The sequence below is a fragment of the Furipterus horrens genome, unplaced genomic scaffold, assembly GCF_987537825.1.
Source record: "Furipterus horrens unplaced genomic scaffold, mFurHor1.1.pri manual_scaffold_4, whole genome shotgun sequence".
NCBI classification, from domain to species: domain Eukaryota; kingdom Metazoa; phylum Chordata; class Mammalia; order Chiroptera; family Furipteridae; genus Furipterus; species Furipterus horrens.
Genome location: NW_028327174.1, coordinates 81,475,625 through 81,501,159, shown reverse-complemented (window position 1 = coordinate 81,501,159; position 25,535 = coordinate 81,475,625). Strand labels below are relative to the sequence as shown.

Below are 25,535 nucleotides of genomic sequence, written 5' to 3'. Positions count from 1 at the left end.
AAGCAGGGGAGATTGCTGGAAGGAAGTGGGGTACCTGGCAGGGGGGGACAAAGGGGGAAAAATTGGGATAACTGTAAGGACATATCAATAAAGTATACTTAGAAATAGAACAGAGGTCAGTAAAAAAAAAAAAAGAAAGTACCTTTGAAGTATCTGCTCTTTTAAAATGCAAGTTCATTGGATAATTTTATATTTTTTCTTCTAAAAATTCACTTTTAACAGCCTTCTTAGTACAGATAGTAATGTGTTACAAATCACAAAACTATTTTAACAGCATCAGTTTGTGAGATTTTAAAATTTTATTTATTTATTTTGCCAGTCAAAATTTGAAAGCAAAAAAAAAACAAAAAACAAAAAACTGAAATGTTTGGTATAAAGATATTTTATTATTCAATACCTAGTGGAAAATAATTCAAGTAGAACCACATGGAAATGTTTCAAAATTCTTAACTCTCTCAAAACAATGGATATAATGACTCTGAAATAGCTTTTGGTTTTTTGGAGGAGGTTAAGGTACAACTCTATTCAGTTGTCATGAATCTGTGTTCATCCAAAACCAGTTGCCTCTACCATGCCAAGGAAGTTTTGACCCCAAGGAGATCAAAGTGGTATATCTGAGGTGCACTGGTGGGGAAGGTGGTGCCACATCTGCCCTGTCCCCCAAGATGGACTTTCTGGGCCTCTCAAAAATGTTTGTGATGATATTGTCAAAGCAATCCATGATTGGAAGGGTTTGAGGATGACCATGAAAATGACCATTCAGAATAGACGGGCCCAGAATGAGATAGTGCTTTCTGCCTCTCCCTGATCATCAAAGCCCTCAAAGAACCACCACAAGACAGAAAGAAGCAAAAAGATTTGAGTTTAATGGAAATATCACTTTTGATGGGATTGTCAACAGATGCAGCACCCATCTTTAGCTAGAGAATTCTCTGGGCTGCAATGTTGATGGCTGCCACCCTCATGACATCATAGATGACATTAATGGTAGTGTAATGGAATGCCAGGCTAGTTCAGAACCACAAAGGAAAATATTTCAATTAAAGATCATTTTACAAACAAAAAAGAACACTTTGAAATAAAATCTGAAATACTCATTGATTCCACTTTATTTTGAAAAGTATTTACTGAACATCTACATCGTTAGCAAGTCAATTCATTAAGTTTAAGTGACCTTGTACCCTTATCTGTAATAATACTTTTATCTAAAAATAGGTCAGGTTAGTTCAGGACATCATCTTTGTCAGATAACCTTGCCTTATAACTTCCCATCTTCACGGAGACTGAAAATCATCCACAAAAGATATCCTCAGAAATTTGGGTCTGTATTTCTCTAATTGCATAGAACATGTTTTATGCTTGTAGATATTTTTATATCTCAGAGAGCCCACAGTTCTGCTTGCCAGCATGAAATTTGTTTCACAAATTTTTCAGCAGCTGGTATGATAATAAGCCAGTTCTTATGTGAATTAGTAATCTTTCTAATCAATTTTTAACACAAAATTTAAATTTTTAAATTTTTTGAGTAAATTATGTCTTAAATGATAAAATGCTTTATCAAATCTCTTTATTTGGCCTACTTCCTATTATATTAGGTTTCTCATTTTAAGAAATATTTCTAAAAAGCAGAAAAAAGTTTTCTGCTAGAACTATAGTTTTTAAAGGTGTGATATATCAGAAGTTACATTTTATTCTTCCTTTTAAATAATATTATTATAAATAATATCTTTAGTAATTAAATATAGTGAGGTTGGAAAGCCACTTTAAATGTACTATATTTACATCAATCATTTCTTTAGAAAGACAAACCAGCAAAACATAAAACTGCTACTTTTGGTTCTGCAGCTAATTATTCCTTTAAATTGCCTGAGTCAACTTTTTTCATATCACAAACTAAGCAACTATTAGATGTATTCCGTCACTTACAGACTGTAAGTTACTTTATTATTACTCCATGAAATGTCCATTCTTTTGATAGTAAAGGATAATACTTATTACTGATGGGCTTACAGTTCTGTATTTATTTTTATATAGACATACTTTTCCAATTTTATGCCTTGGTGTTCTCAGGAAGAAGAGAAAAGTTGTACTTAACCTTTACCACTAAACAGAGAATAAAGTTTATTGTTATATTTATATTTTATCTGAACACTATATATCTTTCTGTAAAAGCACAATTGGTTGTGCCTTTGACTTTAGATATTTCTAAAGAAATAGAGAAAACTTTTGACTTTAAAATTTCAAATATAAAGCAAGATTTATCTAGGATTTAATATTATAAACATTTCAAATATGCATTGGCCATATGGTAAAACACCAATATTCTAAGTTAAAGAATATAGGAACATTTTTCCTCATCAATTTAAATAAGTAAGTGAATCTTTAATATTGAAATATGAGGTTTTAAAAAAGGTCATGGATTTGGCTGGTATTTTTGATAGGTTTTTAAAAATAAAGATTTAATCTATTTATGTTTTGAGAGGGGGAAAAAGAGAGAGAAAGAGGAGAGAAACATTGATGGGTTGTCTCTCATATGACACCACAACAAGGGATGAAGCCACAACCCAGGCATATGCCCTGACTAGGAATCAAACCGATGACCTTTCACTTTGTAAGACAATGCCCAACAAACTGAGACACACTGGTCAGGGCTTGATAGGTTTAAAAAAAAAAATCTGCACTTTGACTTTGTAGACTTGGATATGGAGTAATATATAGCTTGTTGCAGAGCAGAGTATGTTAAAGTTGAAAACCAAACCAAATCAGTATTTAATTATTGCCATTATCATTTGTTTTGCCTTTTATTTCCAGATTCCAAGTCTGCTTCTTGTTAAAATGTTTCTTTCTTAACCCACTGAAATCTTGAATTTAGAATAAAATTTTCATAACCTACGTTCTCAATTATATTTATTGATTAAATAAAATAGACTGAGAATGATTTTGTTTCTTGTCATTGCACCAACAATACATTAGTTATTTTTAATTGTCCTTTAATATTATTTGTGTTGTTCTGGTATATAAAAATGTGTTTTTTTCCAGTTTATTGAGGCCAATATCGCTAATGAACAGAGATGCAAAAATTCTCAACAAAATACTAGCAAACAATACATTGGCACAAGAAAGGATCATACACCATAATCAAGTGTGAATTATTTCTGGAATGCAAAAATATTTCAATGTATGCAAATCCATAAAAGTGATACACTATATTGATAGGGGAAGGATAAAAATCATGTGACATCTCAATAGATGCAGAAAGGTGTTTGACAAAATTCAACATTGCTCATGTTAAAAATGTTCATCACATTAAGTATATAAAAATATATATCTACATCGGCCTGCGAGCCAAGTGTCACTGGTTCGATTCCCAGTCAGTGCACATGGCTAGGTTGCACGCCAGGTCCCCAGTTGGGGGCACAAGTGAGAGGCAACCACACAGTAATGTTTCTCTCCCTCTCTTTCTCCTTTCCCCTCTCTCCAAAAATAAACAAACAAACAAACAAATAAATTATTTAAAATATCTATCTATCTATCTATCTATCTAACATAATAGAAGTCATATATAACAAACCAAGAGCTCACATCATATTCAACAGTAAAACGCTGAAAGCTTTTCCTCTAAGATTGGGAAAAGGACAAAGACGTGCTCTCTTGCCACTCCTAGTCAATATAACACTAGAAATTTAGGCCAGGGCAATTAGTCAAGAAACAGAAATTAAAAAGGCATCCAAATAGGAAGGAAAATGTTAATTGTCTGTTGTTAGGTGACATAATCTTATATATAGAAAACCCTAATGATTCACACACACACACACACACACACACACACACATTAGAACTAATAGTTAAATTCTATAAAGTTGCTGGATACAAAATCAGACAAAAATCAGTTACATACACTAAAAATGAACTGTCCAAATATGAAATAAGGAAAATAATCCCAATGATAATGGCATCAAAATAATAAAATACTTAGGAATAAATTTAACTAAGGAGGCGAAAGATATGTGCACTGAAACCTTGAAGATACTGATTAAAGAAATTAAAGAAGGCATAAATAAATGCAGATCTAAGGCTTCACCCCTTAGAATGTAACAGAAGCGACAGCTCTACCCTAAGAAACAGAGGCAAACAAACACAGGAGCCTGTCAAGATAAGGAGACAGAGAAGTATGGCCTAACAGGGGAAACAGATCAAGGTTCCAGTGGGAGAACTAAGTGATGAGGAGATAGCCAACCTAACAGATGCAGAGTTCAAAACACTGGTGATAAAGATGCTCACAGGCTTGACAGATATGCTTAAGTATGGCAAACACATAATGGAAGAAGTGAAGGCTATGATAAATGAAACGAAGGAAAATCCACACAAAAACAATGGTGAAGGGAAGGAAACTGGGGTTCAAATAAATGATCTGGAACATAACGAAGAAAAAAACGGTCAACCAGTACAGAATGAGGACACAAGAATTGGAAAAATGAGGAGAAGCTTAGGAATCTCTGGGACAACTTTAAATGTGCCAACATCTAAACAATAGGGGTACCAGAGGGAGAAGAGGAAGAGCAAGAAATTGAAATGTGTGTGAGAAAATAATGAAGGAAAATGGACGTGTAGGTCCAGGAAGCATGTCTCAAGGAGGACCACACCAAGACACATCATAATTAAAATGCCAAATGTTCAAGATAAAGAGAGAATCTTAAAAGCAGTAAGAGAAAAGCAGAGCGTTACCCACAAAGGGGTGCCTATTAGACAACCAGCTGATTTGTCAAAAGAAACTTTGCAGGCAAGAAGTGACTAGCAAGAAGTATTCAAGGTGATGAAAAGCAAGGACCTACAACCAAGATTACTCTACCCAGCAAAGCTATCATTTAGAATGGAAGGGGAGAGAAAGTGCTTCCCAGACAAGGTAAAGCTAAAGGAGTTCATCATCACCAAGGAATTATTATGTGAAATGTCAAAGGGACTTACTTAAGATAAAGAAGATCAAAATTATGAACATTAAAATGACAACAAACTTACAACTATCAACAACTGAATCTAAAAAATAAAAACAAAATCCAACTAAGCAAATCAGAATAGGAACAGAATCATAGGTATGGGGATCATTTGGAGGGTTATCAGCTGAGAGGGGGAAGGGGGAGAAATGGGGAAATGGTGCAGGGACTAAGAAGCACAATTGGCTGGTACAAAATAGACAGGGGGATGTTAAGAATAATATAGGGAAGGGTGAAGCCAAAGAACTTATATGCATGACCCATGGACATGAACTAAGGGGTGTGGGATTGCTGGACAGAAGGGAAGTACTGGGCAGAGGGGAGCAAAGGGGAAAAATAAATAAATAGAAATAAATAAATAAATGCAAATATATTCTATGTTCATGGATTGGAATTTGGAATTGATATTGTTAAAATGTTTATACTACACAATGCATTCTTTAAGATAAACTGTTGTTTTTGGCACTTAGAAAAATTGATGCAGAATACTAGTTTAAAAGCTACTTACATCCTGCAAACATTTTTTTAGAGGAAAAGAGGTCCATGCTCTAGAAGCCTACAGATCCTATCCCAGGCACCATGATATTTATTTTCTACAGCAAGACTTAATACAAATGACATGACTAATAAATTGCCTTTTATATTATTGATGATTCAGGAACTAGGCGAAGCCATACCTACAAATGCAAGGTTTTTAAAACATGCCATTGGGCAAGACTGGAATTGCCAAGGACTGAGAAGTTGAGGTACCTGGGGGACAACGAGATATGGAAATACACAGCTGTGAAACTAGAATGAAGACTAGCTACAGAAATATTCTAGATTGTTTAAGTGACTGGGTTGTATTAGATTATTGTTTATAATATGCAGTCCTTTCCCCAACATATAGGAGAAATATTATTCCCTGCCCCATTATACAGGGTTTGGTCAAGTGACTTGCTTTGGTTCATAGAATGTGGGCAGTTGATACAAGTGAGCCAGTCCAAATTCTGCCTCTTGCCAGGAAAAACACACCTTGTAACTTAATGGTCTAAAGGGGGCGAGTGATGTCTGAAACAGGCTTGAATGAAGCTTAGAACCAATAGAGGCAGACCAATCTAAATAAGGTAATTTCTGACCACCTGTGAGAAATGCTCACAATAAAACACCAGGACACAGGACTTGAGCAGCAAAGCAAGGTGTTTATTCAAGAGTCTGCAGAGTCGGGCGCACCACCAGCCAGGAGAATGTGTGCATAAAGTAGACAAAGAAAACTGGTTTTATATATTAATACGGTTAACTCCCCTCCCTAACGCGATTAGCTCCCCTTCCCCTTTCTTTCTCCCCCATTTCTCCATTACTGGTTAATCCAGGTTCACAATCTAATGCGGTTAACTACTTAACTAAGGGTGTGATTACTAAGGGTAATCTACTTATAGGTCTATCTCCAACTTATCTGCAAAGTTACCTAGATATCTCTTCCCATTTCTCTGTGTTTGGTGATGATAATTTCCTCTGTTTGATCCCAGAGATATGTGTGAGGAGATGTGGAATGTCATTTCCTGGCCCCTTTTCCATGATTTATCTGTTTATTATCTCCTCTAGATGACTTTGTTCTTCAGGAAGGCCAAACCATGAAGATATGCTGGTGAAAGCGACAGCATCTCTGAGCTACCAGTATTAACTCCTTTGAAGGGCAGGGTTGATGGTAGTGATGTTACAGAACTGGATTTACTAATAGCAATGGGAATAATAAGGCCCCAGAATAATAGAGGCCAGGTGATAGCCTCAGCCATCAGAAGCCAGGTGGTACAATTATCTTAATGAGCTGCAAGGTTAGAATGAAATCCTGGAGAGCCTGATGGGCAAAGATTCAATAATTGAATCTAAATAACAAACTAAGCAAACAAGTACAACAGGAACAGAATCATAGATATGGAGATCATTTGGAGAGTTATCCATTGCGAGGGGGAAGGATGAGAATGGGGAAAAAGATATAGGGATTAAGAAGTACAAATTGATAGGTACAAAATAGGGGATTTAAGAATGGTATAGGAAAAGGAGTAGCCAAAGAACTTATATTCATGACCTGTGGATGTGAACTAAGGAGGCGGGATAGCTGGAGGGAATGGCAGTACCAGTTGGAAGGGGGCAAGTTGGGACAAGTATAATAGCATAATCAATAAAATATATTTTAAACAACTTAAATTTTTTAAGACTGTATTATTTCTTCCTTACATTTTGGTAGAATTCAGTGAACTCTATGGCCTATAAGTGTTTGGGAATGGGAAGGTCAGTTTAACTGATGTAGAATTGTTCAGATGTTCTATTTCCTCTTACGTTCATTTCAGGAAGTTTTGTTTTATGGAACTTTTCTATTTCCCGTAAGTCATCAAACTTAGGGGCATAAATGTTGTTCATATATTCTCTACTATTTTTTTGATGCCTGTAGGATCTTAAGTGATGTCCTCTTTTTCATTTCTAATATTGTTAATTTGCATTTTTTCCTTATTTTCTCTATCAGTATTGCTAGGGGCTTATCAATTATATTAACCTTTTCAAATAACCATCTTTTGGATTTCTTCATCTCCTGTGTTTGCCTATTTTCTAGTCTATTGACTTCTGTTCTTATTTTTGTTTTTCCTTCTTTCTACTCAAGATAAAATTTAACATCTTAACCATTTTTTAAGATTTTATTTTTAGAGAGAGGGGAATGGAGGGAGAAATATCAGTGTGAGAGAGAACCATTAACTGGTTGCCTCATGCACATGCCCTGACTAGGGACTGAACCCACACCCCAGGCATGCATCCTGACTGAGATATCAACTCACAACCCAGGCATGTGCCCTGACTGGGAATCGAATCAGCAACATTTTGCTTTGGGGGACAATGCCCAAACCACTGAACCAGACAGTCAATCAAAATCCACCTTAACCATTTTTAAGTGCATAATTCAGAAGCATTATGTATATTCACATTGTTGTGAAACAGATCTCCAGAACTTTGTCATCTTGCAAATCCGAATCTCTGTACCCATTAAACAACAATTCCCCCTTCCTCCTATCCCCACTCTTTGGTAACCACTATTCTACTTTCTGTTTCTATGAATTTGACTACTTTAGCTACCTCATATAAGTGGAATCATACAGTATTCGTCTTTTTGCGACTGCTTATTTCACTTAGCATAAAATCCTCAAGGTTTGTCCATGTTATTGCATGTGACAGGATTTTCTTCCTTTTTAGATAGAATAATATTCCGTTCATCTGTCCATGAACATGTGGGTTGTTTCTATTCCTTGGCTATGATAAATGAACACAAGTGTTCATATGTGCTATAAATATGTGTATACAAATATCTCTTTGAGATCCTCCTATCAATTCTTTTGGATATATACCCAGAAGTGGGATTGCTGGATCATATGGTAGTTGTATTCTCAATATTTTGAAGAACCTCCATACAGTTTTCCATACAGGCTGCACCATTTTGCAATCTCAACAACCATGCATAAAGGTTCCAATTTTTCCACGTCCTCATTCACACTTTTTTTAAAAAATAGTAACCATCCTAATGGATATGAGGCAATATCTTGTGGGTTTTATTTGCATTTTTCTGATGACTAGTGATGTTGAGAATCTTCTCAAGTGTTTGTTAGACATTTGTATATCATCTTTGGAGAAAAGTCTATTCAAGTCCTTTGTTTCATCAGGTTATTTGATACTTTGCTACTGAGTTGTAGTTCTTTATATATTCTGGATACCTTATCATATATATGATTCACAAATATTACTTACATGTCACATGTTACCTTTTTATTCTGCTTATCCTTTGATGCACAAAAGTTGGATGTATTCCTATTGGTCTATATATGGTTCTTGTGCCTGTGTTTTTGGACTCATTATAAAGAAATATTTGCCAAGTCCAATGACCCTCCATATCACCCTGCCCAGGCTCTGTAGCTTCAGCTTCACTGGAGAGGACACTCCAGCTTCATCGCAAGATGTCGATTCAACACGGGAGGAGACAGATACCGTGTCACTCCCGAGTCGGACTGCACAGCCATTCTCGGTGGTGCAGATAGACTCTTAAGAAGCTACACCATCGTCTCTCGAGACGGATGGCTGCCGATGATGATGATGAATGTCTTGATGATTTTCCCCATGTTTCCTTCTAGGACAGTTATAATTTTAGGTCTTATGTTTAGGTCTTTAATCCATTTTGAGTTACTCTTGTATATGATGTAAGAAAAGGCCCAAAGTCATTCTTTTGCATATGGATATCTAGTTTTCCCAACACTATTTGTTTAAGAGATTGTTCTTTCCCCATTGAGTCATCATGGCACCTTTATTGAAGATCATTTGATTATATAGGTGAGGGCTTTTAATTTTTTAATAGCCTTTATTTTTTAGAGCAGTTTTAAGTTGACAGCAAAACTGAGCAGAAAGAATAGTTTCTGTATACCCCCTGCTCCCTCCACATGGTAATATGCTTTTTAAAATTTCCTTGTGTAAATTTAGATTACTGATTTTAAATCTTTTTTTTTTTTTTTTTTACAAATACATGCATTTAAAGCTATGGGTCTCCCTCTAACCATTTAAAGCTATGGGTTTCCCTCTAAACACTACTTCAGCTGCATCTCATAAGTTGTTACGTTGTATTTTCACTATCTTTTAGTTGAAACTATTTTTAGATATTAATTTTTTTCAATTGACTTTTAGAGAGAGAGGAAGGGAGAGAGAAACATGAACCGGCTGTTGCACTCATCCATGGTTGATTCCTGTATGCCCCTGACAGGAACGGAACACACGACCGTGGTGCGCTGGGATGACGCTCCAACCAGCCAACCAAACAACCAGGCTAGGGCTAGTTGAAACTATTTTTAAAGTTCCACTGATGTCTTCTTTGACACAAAGGTTTAGAATTTTATTGCTTAGTGGATTTTTTGGTTTTTTATTTCTATTTAATTCTATTGTGGTTAATGACCATACTCTTATTAATTTCAAGCCTCTTAAATTTGAGCCTTGCTTCACAAATTTGATTTTGTTATGGTGTATTATTACGGTGGGCTGGTTTGGCTCAGTGGATTGAGCGTCGGCCTGCGAGCTAAGTGTCGCTGGTTCGATCTTCCAGTCAGGGCACATCAGAGAAGGAAAACTCTGACTCCAAAAAACCTCCGCTGCCTTGCGGCATACCTCTTCAGGGGAAAGGCTAAGGGAGTAAACCCCGACAGAAAATCCGGAGCCGGAGTCCCTAAGGCGGTTTGACGTTGTAGTCAACACAGGCAACTCCTGCGGCGCACCTGAAGCCAAGCTGTATTGACTCCGTCTTTCCCTTGGACCCTTCAGCTGCGAAGAGAGGGGGGGTCTGCTGCATGGGCAACAGCAGACCCTCCATATCACCCTGCCCAGGCTCTGTAGCTTCAGCTCCACTGGAGAGGACACTCCAGCGTCATCGCAAGATGTCGATTCAACACGGGAGGAGACAGATACCGTGTCACTCCCGAGTCGGACTGCACAGCCATTCTCGGCGGTGCAGATAGACTCTTAAGAAGCTACACCATCATCATCATCTCTCGAGACGGACGGCTGCCGATACCGATACCGATACCGATCTCCTGCTGGTTTGAGAGTCATTGGCTTTGTTGTCCCTTTACACACCCCATATGTATATGATAATAATAATAATTATAGGTTTAAGCCACTGAGTTTGGGAATCATTTGTTTTTACAACCTTATTGTGACATAACTGACTGATACAGTGCTCCTTATTTTGTTTTTGAATTAGTACTATTTTTCAATTGAATCTCCTCAGTCTCTCCCAGTTCATCCTGTCAATGCTAGTTTTTTGACTTCTTACTTTTATCATACCTTTCATAATCAGAAATTGGCAGAACTGTGCAGATGGATGGAAAGGGGTCATTAAATGGTAATCCCTGGCATTATCAAATAAAGAGAGAATCTAAACGATGAAAAGAAAAGCAGAAGTTAGTAATCTATTCAGCTGGGCGGGAGATACAATGCTTAAGGATTACTCATAAGAGAAGTATGTGCAAATAACTAAAAGATTACAAAATGACAATTAAGCTCAGTGTAAGGGCATGTGAGGCAATGGAAGAGAAAAATTGCTGGTAAAGCTTTCATTACACAATATATCCTCTTCTGACTCACTTTGAATTCTCATGTTTTACACATATCCCCAAATTCTTTATAGGCATAACATTAAAGTGACTCAATCATTAAATATGATTGAGCACTGCTTTTCCTTGAAAAAATATGCCATTATGTTTCCTTCTTCCTTTAATTTCTGCAAATTAGTTTTAGTCCAAAAAAGCACCAATACTTATGCTTTATTAAATTTAAAAAGCCCTGAAATCAATTTCTAAATCCCTAAATATTGTTATTTTCAAAGGAAATATTATTCTCCTGGCTATATTTCCTACAACAAACAAAACTATTCTAAGTTATTATGTATTTGACAGAACTGATAAATGTAATTAGATTATGGTATACCAACTTTAAATTAGAATTGTCCTATCTTTATTACAGAGTAGTTTAAATAATTTTTTTCTATGTAAAAACCCAGAACATTTAAACTCTGTTACATTTAGAACTTTTATTATAAGGTACTCAGTACCATTATAACAGAACTACTGTGTACCCAAAAGAGATGTCTTTAAAAACACATTCAGCTTCCAGCTTCCTAGCACTTTAATTGTCTTTTAAATTCTCTGTTCTGGTTAAAGGCAATATCAATTGCCTGATTAATCAAGCATTGGCTAATAGTAAGTCCTTACTCTCTTTTAGGAAACTAAATCTAATTAACCACAAATCCTTTAGAATTGTCCTTATAGGTGTTTCTCAGAGATGTTCTTTCTTTTTTCTAACTTATTAAAAAATTTTTCTTTTAAAAAAATTGTTCTATTACAGTTGTCCCAGTTTTCCCGTTGTTCTCCCGTCCCGCTCAACCCCCACAGTTAATCCCCACCATGTTGTCCAAGACTATGGGTCTTTTATACCTTTCCTTGACTAGACCCTTCCCTCCTCTCCCCGCTTATTCTTCTCTTCCCTCATTTCTGGTCACTGTCAGCCTGTTCCTTGTTTCCTTTTATGATATTGTGCTATCTCAGACCTTTAGCACCTCTTCTCAAAACCCCACAAATGCTTGGCATTCAGCAAATATTCACTGCAGAAAATAAATGAATGATTACACTTTCCCCCAAAACTTATGCTTTTCCATTTTTATTGGCATTAAGCCATAAATCTTGAGCACTGTGATCTAGCAGATCCCCAGGAAATTACTTAATTAGCTTTGTAATCTCATCTCTTACTATATCAAACACATAACTCATTTCCTTTTCTAGAGTAAAATTCAGTCTCACAAATGCATATTAATATCGTTCTCTTAAACTAAAATATAATAATCTGAAATATCTTTCCCTAAATTATCTATTTGGAAAAATTCCATTTTTTTTTCAAGCCCCATTCCAATTCTAGCATAATAGTAAGAACACAGATTTTGAAGCCAGGTTTCTGGAAAATGTTATTCAGTTTCCTATAAAACCAATCATAAACCTACCATACGGCACAGGAATGCTACTTCTAGGAGTTTACCCAAGAGAAATAAAAATATATGTCATTGGAAAGAAGTGTGAAAATGTTTTATAGCAAATGTATTCATAATAACCAAAACTGGAAACAGCTCAGATATTGATCAACAGGAGTACAGATAATCATTACATAATTATATGCTTATAACAGAATACTACTCATTAATAGAAAGGAATAAACTACTTCTACAACATGGATTATTTTTAAAAGTATTATCCCGAGTGAAAGAAACCATAATAACAGAGCACTAATGTATGATTTCATATATATGAAGTTTTAGAGAAGTAAAAACTGAGCAAAATGCAGTGTTAAAATATAATTCGAGTGAAAAATAGTGCTTGTTGTAAGAAACAGATTTTTGGGTGGTTAGTTGTGCAGCAACGCTGACTAACACAAACATAGCTAGGAAACAGATTTTTAAGTATAAAATAATATTATGCAGAAGTCTAGGTTTGACATTTGTCTGAATAAAGAATAATTTCTGGAAAAAATCTAAAATGGCTAAAGAGGAAGTATAAAACATAAATAGGAAGAGTTTGTAAAGGCTCTTGGAAAAAAACTATGAAAGAATTACCTCTGAAAGATAAGTTGGCCCAAATGGTTTCACAAGCTAATTCATTTTAATCTTTCAAAGAAGAGATAATACCAAGAAGATATATACACAGTATCCAACAATTTAGTAAAACATACAATCTTTCTAATTTATTTTGTAAAATCAGCATAGCCATAAAAACAATACCCAACAAAAATATCACATTCAAAAAAGAAACTCACTTGAAAAAACTCAATTTTGGGTGGAAATGCTATGTACTGGATTGGGTGTTGTCAGTTTTACATCACCATTACTTCCCTCTCAGGTGGGCTTGACATTTCCAATAATCTGACTCTTAGGGTTTACCAATAAGAGGAACACATGTGTTGGAAGACAGAAGTAAAGTGGAAGCCACTGCTCTCAGGAGCTCACAGAGCTAGATGCAATGGCTTCTTGGAATTTTCTGAGAGATGGCAATCTCTATCTGCTTTATTGCTTGAGGCTGAAGTCTTTAGTGAACACTTCTGATTCTTTGGCAGTAGTGTTCTATACCTTTACTCCCTGCCCCCATTTTTTTTTCACTTTTAAACTTACATTACCTATGCCAAATATCTTATTCCTGTAAATATCTATAATGGTTCTGCTCTGCTGATCAAATCAAGACTAATAAAAATGTTCATACCACAGTGGTTCTAGAGCAAGAGAATATTAAGGAACGTGGTCTGAAATTTAGTTATGTTTAAAGGCTTTAGTGAAACCATTGAAACAGATAAAAGAGATTCTGATGGTGTCTCCAGTATTAACAGAGAGTAAGGAACAATTGCAGCATTGAGTATGAGAAGTATGAGTTATCCTAAAGCAATAAGGGCTACAAATTTATAATATTTAAACCCTAAATATCAATATTTGATATAGATTTCAATTGTTTCTGCCCCTTATTTAGTTGCTCATGAATGATGTAGCCCCTTTCTCACTACAATAAACTTCCTCACTTTACTTCTCATTCTCTCACTGTGAGTAACTTTGCCTTTGTTTATTTGGGGGTTTCTTATAGAACAGTCATTGTCACAATGATTTGTTTAATTTACAGTGTTGTCACTTGAAGGCTGGGACATTCTCTGTAGCAGATTGTTACAATGCAACTTTACTGACTTACCTTTCCTGTTAGGGGGTATTTGAGGGCATCAAGAAATCTTTCCCAGATGTGTCATGATTTTGTATGTGCTTTCCGGTGGAGGAATATTGGATTTGTGAGGGGGCAGGTGGCATAGCTGCATGTGGGGGCTGTGAAAGACAGAACATAGGTACTTATTTAATAGTTATTCAACTGCACAGAAATTATACCCTTAATAGCTTTTGGCTTGATATTAGCACCTGCTGTTAAAGAAGAAACAAGCAACCAGAAAAAAAGATTAACTGTAGGATTGGGAGAACTGTGGGCACTAGATTCTCTGACTTAGCAGATGCATGCACTCCAAACTTCAACTGTGAGTACTAGTAATTCACAGAACCTTAAGAGATCATGTAAGGAGGCACAGCGAACTTCTTAGTGATGATATTTGTAGACAGATGACCTAACAGTCAAAAGATATTATAGTGGCAGCATGGTTTGTATGGCAACAGGAGAAAGCTTTAACTAGGCCCTACTCAGTGTTTGCACAAACCAAGCTATAGCTGAACCTTCATTTGGAAGAAGGGAGCCAATATAATCAATTTTCCAATCCCTCACAGATTGGGAATCCCAGTGCATGGCCACAGACTCCTTTGGCTGCTGCCTTGTGAGTTGTTTAGAACACAATGCATCACTTTATTTCAAGGGCCATCCAGCATCCTTGGTGATATGCCATCCAACCCTGGTACTATAGTGGCTGCTCTTCCTATGCACTCAATCTGCTGCATTTACTAGAGCTCATACCCAGGCTAAGGCATCAGCTCCCTGATTGCCAGGGATGTCAGCATTCGCTTTCATCAACCGCTTCCCCTAGGCCCTCTTTCCTTGCCTCTTTCTTTCTCCTAAGCTCCAAGGACCCTTCTTTTGCTCCTATAACTTATTTCCTGAGCTCGTTTCTTCTACAGCTCACTTCTTCTACCTCTGTGACTTTCTAAATACATTTTCTCTTATAATTTGAGTCTTGGCTCTGAATTCTTTCTTAGCTAGAACTCAAGAACCAAGGCTGCTGAATAGAGGTCCTGTCTGACTTCACCAGTCTAACACCTAGTGCTGTTTTGCCGCTAACAGAAGTTAGTGGTGAAGTGGCACCAGTTGTTAACCCCCAGAGCTAGACCAAAGCTCCGCAGTTCAGCAACCTTGGTTCTTGAGTTTGGCTAAGAGAAGAATTCATAGCCGAGAACCCAAATTATAAGAGAAAATTTATTTAGGAAGTCACAGAGGTAGAAAGAAGTGAGTTAGCTGGGCTGGGTGGACTCAGAACACAAGTACAGAGACAAAAGAAGGGCCCTTGGAGCTTATGAAAAATAAAGTAGAGGTAATGCACTTGAGGGAAGGAGAGGGGAAAAGGCTCCCGGACGGAGGACCAATGATTCAACTAACTGACTCACACTGGCCAGGGCTCTATGACATCCTTTTAAAAATAATAACTAGAATTCTGACTGATAATATCATACCAGGACATATATTTTTAGGAATTTCATGCGAGCTAAGTGTCGCTGGTTCGATCTTCCAGACAGGGCACATCAGAGAAGGAAAACTCTGACTCCAAAAAACCTCCGCTGCCTTGCGGCATACCTCTTCAGGGGAAAGGCTAAGGGAGTAAACCCCGACAGAAAATCCGGAGCCGGAGTCCCTAAGGCGGTTCGACGTTGTAGTCAACACCGGCAACTCCTGCGGTGCACCTGAAGCCAAGCTGTATTGACTCCGTCTTTCCCTTGGACCCTTCAGCTGCAAAGAGAGGGGGGGTCTGCTGCATGGGCAACAGCAGACCCTCCATATCACCCTGCCCAGGCTCTGTAGCTTCAGCTTCACTGGAGAGGACACTCCAGCATCATCGCAAGATGTCGATTCAACACGGGAGGAGACAGATACCATGTCACTCCCAAGTCGGACTGCACAGCCATTCTCGGCGGTGCAGATAGACTCTTAAGAAGCTACACCATCGTCTCTTGAGACGGACGGCTGCCGACGACGAATACATTAATATATATTTATATTAATAATATATTAAAGTAATATATCTATTTACTTTAAGCCAAAGAAAACAACTCTTCCCCACATAGAGATTGGTGGCCAATTGGGGATTTCCCCCTCTGATGCCTCTTTCCCAAGACCGATTCCTTAAGTCTCCAGGCTGGCTCACCAATTGTCCTCAACCTTGGAGTTCCTCAGCTGAAATCTGAAACAGGCAAAAGAAAGACTGAAGGGACAGACCATTCCAGATTATTGTATGGCAGTTTCAATAAGCAAGGGAACTTCTGTAAGAGGCTTGTCTTGGGCAGCAGCAACCTGAGAATAACTCCGCACCCACCTGCCAGAATCTTGTAAGTTTATACTGAGGTCTTAATGAGGTTCAGTCATGTATACAGTCCAGATAGTCTCAACAACATCTTGTTTCTCAAGGCTGCATCCTTTAAATGGCTCCAGCTATGGGAAAGGTGGGCAGAATGTACCTTCCAAGGATAGAAAAGTGGGGTAAAGAGCCTCTGGTTGCCTGGGTCCAGCTTGAGGCAACAGGCAATCATGTCCTCTTGACTCCTTCCAGCTCCAAGTTCCTGGAAACCAACATAGAATGTATTTTCATACCATACTTTGTAGGGATTCTTCTGTTAAATCATATTTTTAGCTACTTAAAAAATTTTTTTTCCTCTCATGCCCCTTTTTTTTTTAATAGTGCCTACTTTCACTGGGAGAAGTTTCTTCTACTCCATGTGATCTTTATGAAACCATGAATCTCATTTCCAGAGCCATGTAAGTTTGTTCAGGTATAAGAGCATGACATAGCATAACCAAGTTTTCCCTGGGAAGTATGTATAGAAGACAAAAACAAAAACAAAACAGGCAAAACACACATTTTATCATTTTTTTTATCGTTTTAAATCTAGTTGAAGTAGAATTATGAAATCATATGAGTCTTTAAAGTCTATGCTGCATATTTAAAGATTTAAAACCCATAATTAATAAGCTTAACCCAACAAATAAAATATACACACTCTTGAGTCCAATATAAAAGATTTAAAAAAAATTGAACAACCACCAGTTCACAAAGACCTCTCAACAATTCCAAGGGAATTGGTATTATAAAGATCAAGTTATCTAAAGGCCTGGTACCTTGGTTGGTTATGTGATCCACGGCAATCTTTCCAGGGAAGGAATGAAGGTTGTTTTCCTGAAAGATGGCTAGAAGGGACCTTAAGGCACAATGGAAAACCTGAAGGACTTGGAAAAGACAGGTGTTTACAGGCAAGGCTGAATGCCAGGTATGTGGCTCAGCTTCTGTGCCCTGAAGGGCAGACTGAAGGTCACCCTAAATGTTCCTTGTGTAAGTTCCAGCAAAGCAGAACTAGAGATCATAGTGATCATTTGCTGCTCCTGTTGTGTTTATGCAAACGAACAGGATAAATTAAAAATGAACTTAATGCAGTCCCTTTAATGACAAGGAGGGTAATCTTAGGGAGAAAAATCATTATTCAAGAAAAATCACAACGATCAGTGGTAGACTATAAAGTAGTGCAGCTAACTGTCTTTAAAGTTTATTTTCATTTAAAATATGTTTTCATTTGAAAGTTAAAATATGTCTGTGGTATCATCCAAGATATTTAATTTACAGGCAAGAAGAATGTCAAATGCTTTGCAACTGGATGTCTTTCCAATAAGACAGTCTTACAGATTTAGAGACTTGTTTGTGGGTTATGTTACATAAATTAACATGTGTTTTCTGTTTTCCAAGGGCATAAGCCTATGATCTCATTACCTGAGTGATTGTCTGTACATATAGGCCTCACTTAATCCTGTCTGCATCGCTGCCTCCTGAGACTTAACCATTTGGCAGAACTAAGTGGCTGGGTTGGTGAAGTATGGGGTGGTCTGTGGACTTCACTTTAAAACTGGTTCCTCTTTTCTATTGTAATGGCTTGGACAGAAAGAGTCCAGAGGTCTGAGAGGGGGGAAACCTAAAATATTTCCCTCAGCCCAAACTAAGTATAAGGGGCAAAAGTGTTTTGGACAGGTGAGATGTACCTGGCACACTTTCCTCCAAAGAAGCCCTTTTTTTTCCCCTAATGTGGGACATTGAAATATTAATACTGGTCTTTTGTCATCTAGTGGTTATGGATTGATATCTTTAACCCTGTTGCCAAATCTGTTGCCTCCAGAATACAACAAGGATGCCAGCCTGTTAAGCCAAGCACGCCGTTGCCTGGGGACAGCCAACTGACCTGGAGTCTGCATGATCCTTCCCCACGTGGGAAGGCCACCCTCCCCTTCACAGCCCCACTCTTATTAGGGATTTCTGGACCCAAGGGTAGGTAGGACGATGACCATATCCAGCTTGAAGCAGTTAGAGGAGCTTGAGACCTTTGCCCATTGTCCTTTATAAGATTATAAAGTGTCTTAAGTCTGAGAGGGAGGGATTATTTTTTTATTGTTAAAATAATTAGTTAATTATTTATTTAAAAAAAGAAGAAGAAGAATATATGAAAGGGTGAAGCAGGAGAGCTTGTACGTATGACCCATGGGCATAGGCTCGGGGGGGCGATTGCTGGGGGAGGGGGGTGCTGGGTAGAGGGGAGCAAAGGGGAAAAAATTGGAACTATTGTAACAATATAATCAATAAAATATACTTTAAAAAAGATCAAGTTATCTGACTAAATGTCAGCATAAATGATCAGTAGTAAAAATAAAATAGAAATATGTTTATTAATTATGCAAGTAAGAATTAAAATTATTTAAAGTTGCTCTTAATTAAAGAATTATAATAAAATCTGTAGTTTGCAACTAAAGCTGTACTTATAAAGCAAATTATAAACAAAGTAGTTTACAGATGAAAATATAACAGTAGTTGTTCAAATTCAAAAGCTAGAAAAAGACATGTAGAAGAAATATAAGTAACATGAGAAAAGAAACTTACAAAAAAACCAAAAATATGTCACCAACAATAACAAAAGTTGATACTTTGAAAAAAGCATTAGGCAAATGCTTAGCAAAACTGATTAAAATAGAGAGAGTAAAGGTTGAAATAAACAACATGATGGAGAAATACATATATTTACAAGTGTAATCTAGAATTTAAAATTCAAAAAAGTAGTACTAACAATTTATTGCAACACACTAAAAATTAGATGAAATGAACAATTTAAAAGAAATGAATTATCAAAATTTACTCAATGAGAAATTGTTAAATTAATAGAAAAAGTAAAATAACAATAACATATCTCTATTTATCACCTACTTCCTACTTTCCTTACTTTCCCAAGCAAGTAATAAATAATTTTTATCTTATGAAAGAGTATTTGAGAGACTAGATTAGTAATGTAAATCATGGATTTTCATTTACAATGCTAGAATAACTGAAAAGAAAAAACTTTACAAGGGAAACAAATAAATCACTGATAAATTTCATTTATGTATATAGATTCTAAAAAACTCAAAGTATAAAAAAGTTGAATACATCAACTTATATAAAGGATAGTAATAGTATATTATAGTCAAGTAGCATTTATTCTAGGAATGCAAATATTGTTGAACAGAAAAATCTGTGAATATAAATTTTATAAAACAAATTGAAGTTTAAAAGCCATAAGCTCATCTTTATAGAATAAGACAAGCATTTGCTATATATGTTCTCTCTCTTCCTCAAACATGCCAAGTGAACTTCTCTTGGGGTCTTTTCATTGATGACCCCTCATACTGGAACACACCCACCTTCCAATATCTATAACAATAGCTCATGCAAGTCCTTCAAGACATTGTTCCAGTAAAATCTCAGTAAGACTTATCCAGACCACTTTATTTAAAATTGTAGTCCACTCTCCTCTCCCTGATCATCCCACCCTTCCTTAGCATTTTATATTCTGTAGCATTTGTCACTTTCTAATATATCATATGATTTAATTATTATGTTTATTGTGATTGTTTGCTTTCTCTTACTGCACCCCACTAGATTATAAATATTATGAGGGAAATGATCTTTGTCTGTTTTGGTTACTGTTGTATCTCAAGCACCTAGCAGCGTGCCTGTTTTTTGTAAGTGCCCAATAAATATTTGTTGAATAAAATAATTCATGATTTAAAAATGTAAATTAGAAATGAAAAGAAATTTCTTTAGTATAATAAATATGCCCCCAAAAGCCCACTTTAGTATGAAGAATGGTTTTCAGTTATCACAAATAGTTCAGCTGTACCAGTTGAAGAAATATGGAAAAATTTTTATACAGTCTTATAAAGATACCTGTGCCGTGAGTCTCACAAGAGCCTTTTTATTGCTAGTTCAGTCATCCTGGCTCACTTCTGGGACACTGGTCCTCACTATAATTAGTTTCTAGTTAATAAAATTATATAACCAATTATAGTTTTTGGTTAATAAAATTAAATATTGTTAATATCACCATTATTTGAATCAAACACACAAAAAATACATAAGCAAATGATATCACCCAAGGAGAGTACGGAGAGAAAAAAAAAAACACAAGGACCAAGAATAGAGCCCTAAAGCCATCAACACTTAGAAAAAGGAGAATATAAAGAAGATAGCTAAAGAGTTACTAAATATGTCAGAGGAAAACTGTAAGCATTTACTTTTATAAACGTCAAAAGAAAAAGAACCTTTTGTCATGCTTTCCTCAAATGATTGATGAAATTGTTGAAACAATACTATTGGGAGTTTGTAAACCATTCTGAATGATTTGATTGCTTTGACATTTGTCAATTTAGTTAGCTCATTCTCTAACTACAAAGAGGTCAGATAATCTAGTTACTTACTTCACTTCTACCTCTCAGTTCTTCATCAGTCATGAATATATAGGCTGAGTAGAATATTCACTAGCTATTTTTGGATTGTTCAGACTTTGGTGTCATAAAAATTTTGAAACTATATATCAGATAACATTTGGTATGGTGGATATTATAACGAAAATTTTGTTAGAATAAAAAATAATTTTCATAATATACTGGATATATAACAATATAGGAAAATGAATTAATATAATCTCATGATGGGAGTGATGTCAATATTTTCCTTTAGTATTTTGCTTTAAAATCCCTTTTTTTTTCTTTTTTTTTTTTTGGTAAATTGTTAAATATTTTTCTGAACTCTGGTGCTACATCTTCAGGAATTTTTGCATAATATTGTCATTTTGAGGGATTTGGTGCTTAAAAGGAGGTCTTAAGTTCACAAAGTGGTTTAGATAGGGGCATGTTATTTTTCTTACAGTATCTAACAGATGCCTCTGACTGTGAACTCAGACAACCAAAGTCTCAGTGTTTTCTTTTGCAATTGTGGCTAATAACTTACTTAAAACACAGGGTTGGTGTAAGGATTAAGAAAAATAAGGCATATAAATTATTCCACACATACTTAACATGGAATCGATACTTGCTAATAATGTAAAAAATACACTGTGGTAAAAAAGACCAGTCTTCTTTTTCTTGCAGGTCGAAATCTTCCAAATTCTGCGTTTCTTTTGTGTGCTACCTCCTCCTCCCACATCAAAACCATGTGGTCATTTTTCCATTGTGTGACAGGAAAAGCACTCAATAACCATTAGCTAAAAGATAGTAATTGAACATTAAACTTTTGAAGGGCCTTTATGGTTAAAATTTCATAATGGATATATTTTACCTCTGTGACTGGAGTTGTCAAACTCTCCTTCTGGGATCTTTCCACCCACACTCCTTATTTTCAAAGGTGTCTAGCCTTTCTGTTAATTCTCAGTTTTCCTCCTGTTAAAAATCTACACCTTCACAAGGTAGCATGAAAAAACATGAACTCTGAAACCTGCCAGATCTGGGTTCAAATCTCCATTCTGTCATTTAAATAGCTGTATGACTTTCTGCAATTTTTTCCCCTGAGTATCACCTCTGTATAATCTCTAAATTAGGGGGCAAAAAAAAAAAAAAAAAGCCCCCCCAAACAAAAACCCTCATTAATTAATTAAGAATATTAAATAAGCCATTTTAAAACCCAGGGACTTAGTGGGAAGCTCAATAGCTGCTTTATCTTATTTCTCCTCATTGGCATCAAGACATAAATTAATATTCATTATTTTTAAGGGTGCCACTCCACAAATACTTTGTGACATGGGACTTTGTGCATGCGTTTGAGATAGGTATTAAACATCAGTGAAAGACTGAGGGGGATATACTTGCAGGCAAGTAGGCCTTCTCAATACTACTGCAAAACATTTCTGCAAGCATGCAGAAAACTTTGTTTTCCATAGAAAATCTTAATCCTGATTACGGAGGGGCATACCTCTACTTATTTTCTTAAATTCTTCTTGTTATAGGTATTGTTGTTATTGGTATTGTTTGCACTATATCTAAACTTCAATATATATAAAATGCTATATATCAATATAAATATTTTCCTATCACCAATGTGTAAAGTAAAAAGCAAATTATGCATGATGTCCTGTAAGAGGTTTATTGTAACTGTTATTATTTTCCTCTGGGGCATCTATTAGAGTATTTTTACCCACGTCAAGGCAAGGGCATCCAGGGGACCAAATCTAATTTAATTAAAAAACAAAACAAAACTTATTTTAAAAGTGAGATTGGAAGAGACTGAGAAAAACCTCTCTTGGCTGCCTTGAAAGCTAAGGATTAGTAACAGTGTTCTGATCTGAAATTTAGGTCTTATGATTTCTTTCCAGGAGATTTTTCACTGCATAAAAAAACCTGTCTGCAATGGCCTTATTATTTAATTCAGTCTTAATTGGATGCAAACCGTTCAAGTCACTGAACCTTTCTGCTATAATATGTTTTAGGTTCATCATGCATTCCTTTCAAAATCTGAAGGTTTCAAAGGACATAGAATTTAATTGCTGGATCATATGCCATATTTAGAGGAAGAGTCAGCCATTTTCAAAATGAGGCTAAGCTTTGTGTTCAGTGATGTATATTTTAGGAATTCTCCACGTGGGTTAATTATGGTTCTGTCTCGATTGCTACTAGAGGTAAGTCAGCCTTAAGACCTTGTAATGAGACCCTCTGGAGAAGAGTTGAAAGCTAAGAGACCAACATAAGGTGAGGACCAGCTCCAGAAACAACCTATCCTAACCTGGCCAGATCACTGAGCACTATCAGGCCATGGTTTGCTGGAGGAACAAATGCGCGCCCGGAGCGCTCTTCTTCTGCAAGAGATGTAAATGGCTGGCTTAGAGAGAAAGCTAGGAAAAGGACTCTTGGAGTCCTACTCTTCTAACCCCATTACCGACTCGCAGAGAATATTTAGAGACTGAGAGGTAGGACCATTTCTACTGTTATCCTGGATGAGACAAAGGCGGGGTCGGGCAGCTGGTGCCTATCCTTTGGAGTGGATTGGGAGGACCTAATGGCAGGGGGATTTGTTTTGTTTGGCTTTGGGGCGGGCTTCCCTGGTCCTCCCAGCCCCTGCGGGCCCAGCCTGAGAGCTGGGAGGATGCGACGCGGCAGCCGCAGCGGCCAATGCGTCAAGGGGCTGCGGGGCTGGGAGGTGTGGCGCCCAGCCCTAGACCTGGCTCCCCTCCCCCGCCGCCCGCAGTCTCCCCCGCTCCCCTCAGCCTGCCTACTGCCGCCGCACAAGCGGGCCGGGCACGTGGGCGCCTCCGTCACACCCTCACTCACACACACCCGAGCTGCATCTCGTGCTCCGTCCCAGGCCGACACACAGGCGCAGGCTTGCCGCTCCGTGCGAGCCCGCAGGGCAGCGACCCTTCAACCCACCCACGGGAGCCGCCCTTGGCGAGCAGCTGCTTCTCTCCAGACTGCTCCTTCACGGCCTCCATCGCAGCCACTTGGACGCGACCCTTTGGCCACCGCTACTGCTGTCAGGCGTGGAAGCGGCAAGAGGAGCCGGCCAGGCACGCGAACGGTAACGACTCGCTCCTGCCGCGGAGGGCACGGCTTAGGTAGGGTGGGGCTCACCGCCGCCACCCTGGGGGCCCGGGGATGGGGTACGCGAGCGGAATCGATGTCTCGATCCCGGGAAGGACTCAGACTGTGTCCTGAGGTAGGGGCCGGGAGGGAGACTCCAGAAAGTCCGGCTGAGCGGGAGACCCTCCGGGCTCTGCGTCCTGCACCAGTGCGCCGCCCGGGGGTGAGGGAAGCGAGAAGCGGCGCGTGGGGGGAAGCACAGGGGTCGGAATGTGCCGCCATCCCTCTTCCCACTCGTCGTGGAAATTGCCCGCAGCATCCCCGAAAGACTGGTCGTTCGTTTCCAAGTCAAGTCCGGGTAGGCTGAAGGGTGGGGTCCGACCGGGGCAAGTCCGAGAGGAAAGTTGGGAGGGTCGAGACGGAGCGAGGAGCTTCTGGGGTTCTAGGTAAGTTGGAAGCCCATCCTTCCGCGGGTGGGAGATGGGGCGGGCAGAGGAGCAGTCTCGTTCCTCATTTGCTTCTGGGTGCTTTTGCATATACTCTGGGCGACCACCGAAGGCGGTGTGTTTCCACGTGACCCCAATTCCCTTCAGCCTGAGGCATCCTGCGATAAATGTTTCTAAAGTGGGCCTCTGGGTGCACGAGGCACGTGGCCGCCGGAGAAAGCACAGCCCGTGTGTTCCTGCGCACCCAGGCGTTTGAGAGAGTGGCGGTGAGGTTGGTGTCGCTGGGGTTTTAAGGAGACGGTGTGGGTAACTGAAAACCCAGACCATTTCTTCGTTTCATTCACGGGGCTGATCTCTCCGTGGCTTGAGCAGGGCACGATTTTGAGTACTGTATAGGAGAGCCTTTCTGTCCTTACATGAAGACACACCAGCCTTATAAATATGAATGAATCAAAACGCCCGAGACGTCCCCGAGACAGCTGTCACCCACTTGGTCACTGAGGTCTCGGGCGCCGGAATTCTTTGCCTTTAAGCAGAGAAACGGCGTTTGCGCGCGTTGGCGGAGAACGGAGCCCGAGGCTCGCGCTCTCCAGTGTCTAGCTCTCTTTGCCCCTCTCTTCCTTTCCCTCAGTGGGAAAAGCTAGAGTAAGACTGGGCGGGGTCCGCACTCGTGCGTGGTGACGCCAGCAGTGTTTGGGTGCTTATGCAAATAACATTGCGACCGTTTCTCCATGTCCGGCCGTTTTTCTTCCAGGTCTTAAAGGTAATCTCAGTCTTACACTGAACCATTTGCGTGGTTCACTACGCAGAGACCGAGAGGACTGAAGGGTTTGCTTTATGTACTTTATTTGGGCTCCTTATCACCCAGTTTTTAAAGCTGTTTCATAGCTGTGAGTGACTGGTGCTTTCCCGGGATCTCGGGAACAGTGTGTATGCTTTGGAAAATTTAATTTCTAATGAAG

At 38.1% G+C, this 25,535-nt stretch overlaps 1 pseudogene; it reads right to left on the bottom strand.

Annotated features, from left to right (window-relative positions):
- The window catches only part of LOC150012291 (SWI/SNF-related matrix-associated actin-dependent regulator of chromatin subfamily A member 2 pseudogene), a 31,623-nt pseudogene extending 8,140 nt beyond the window's left edge, over window positions 1–23,483 (bottom strand).
- Between the last annotated feature and the right edge of the window lie 2,052 nt (window positions 23,484–25,535).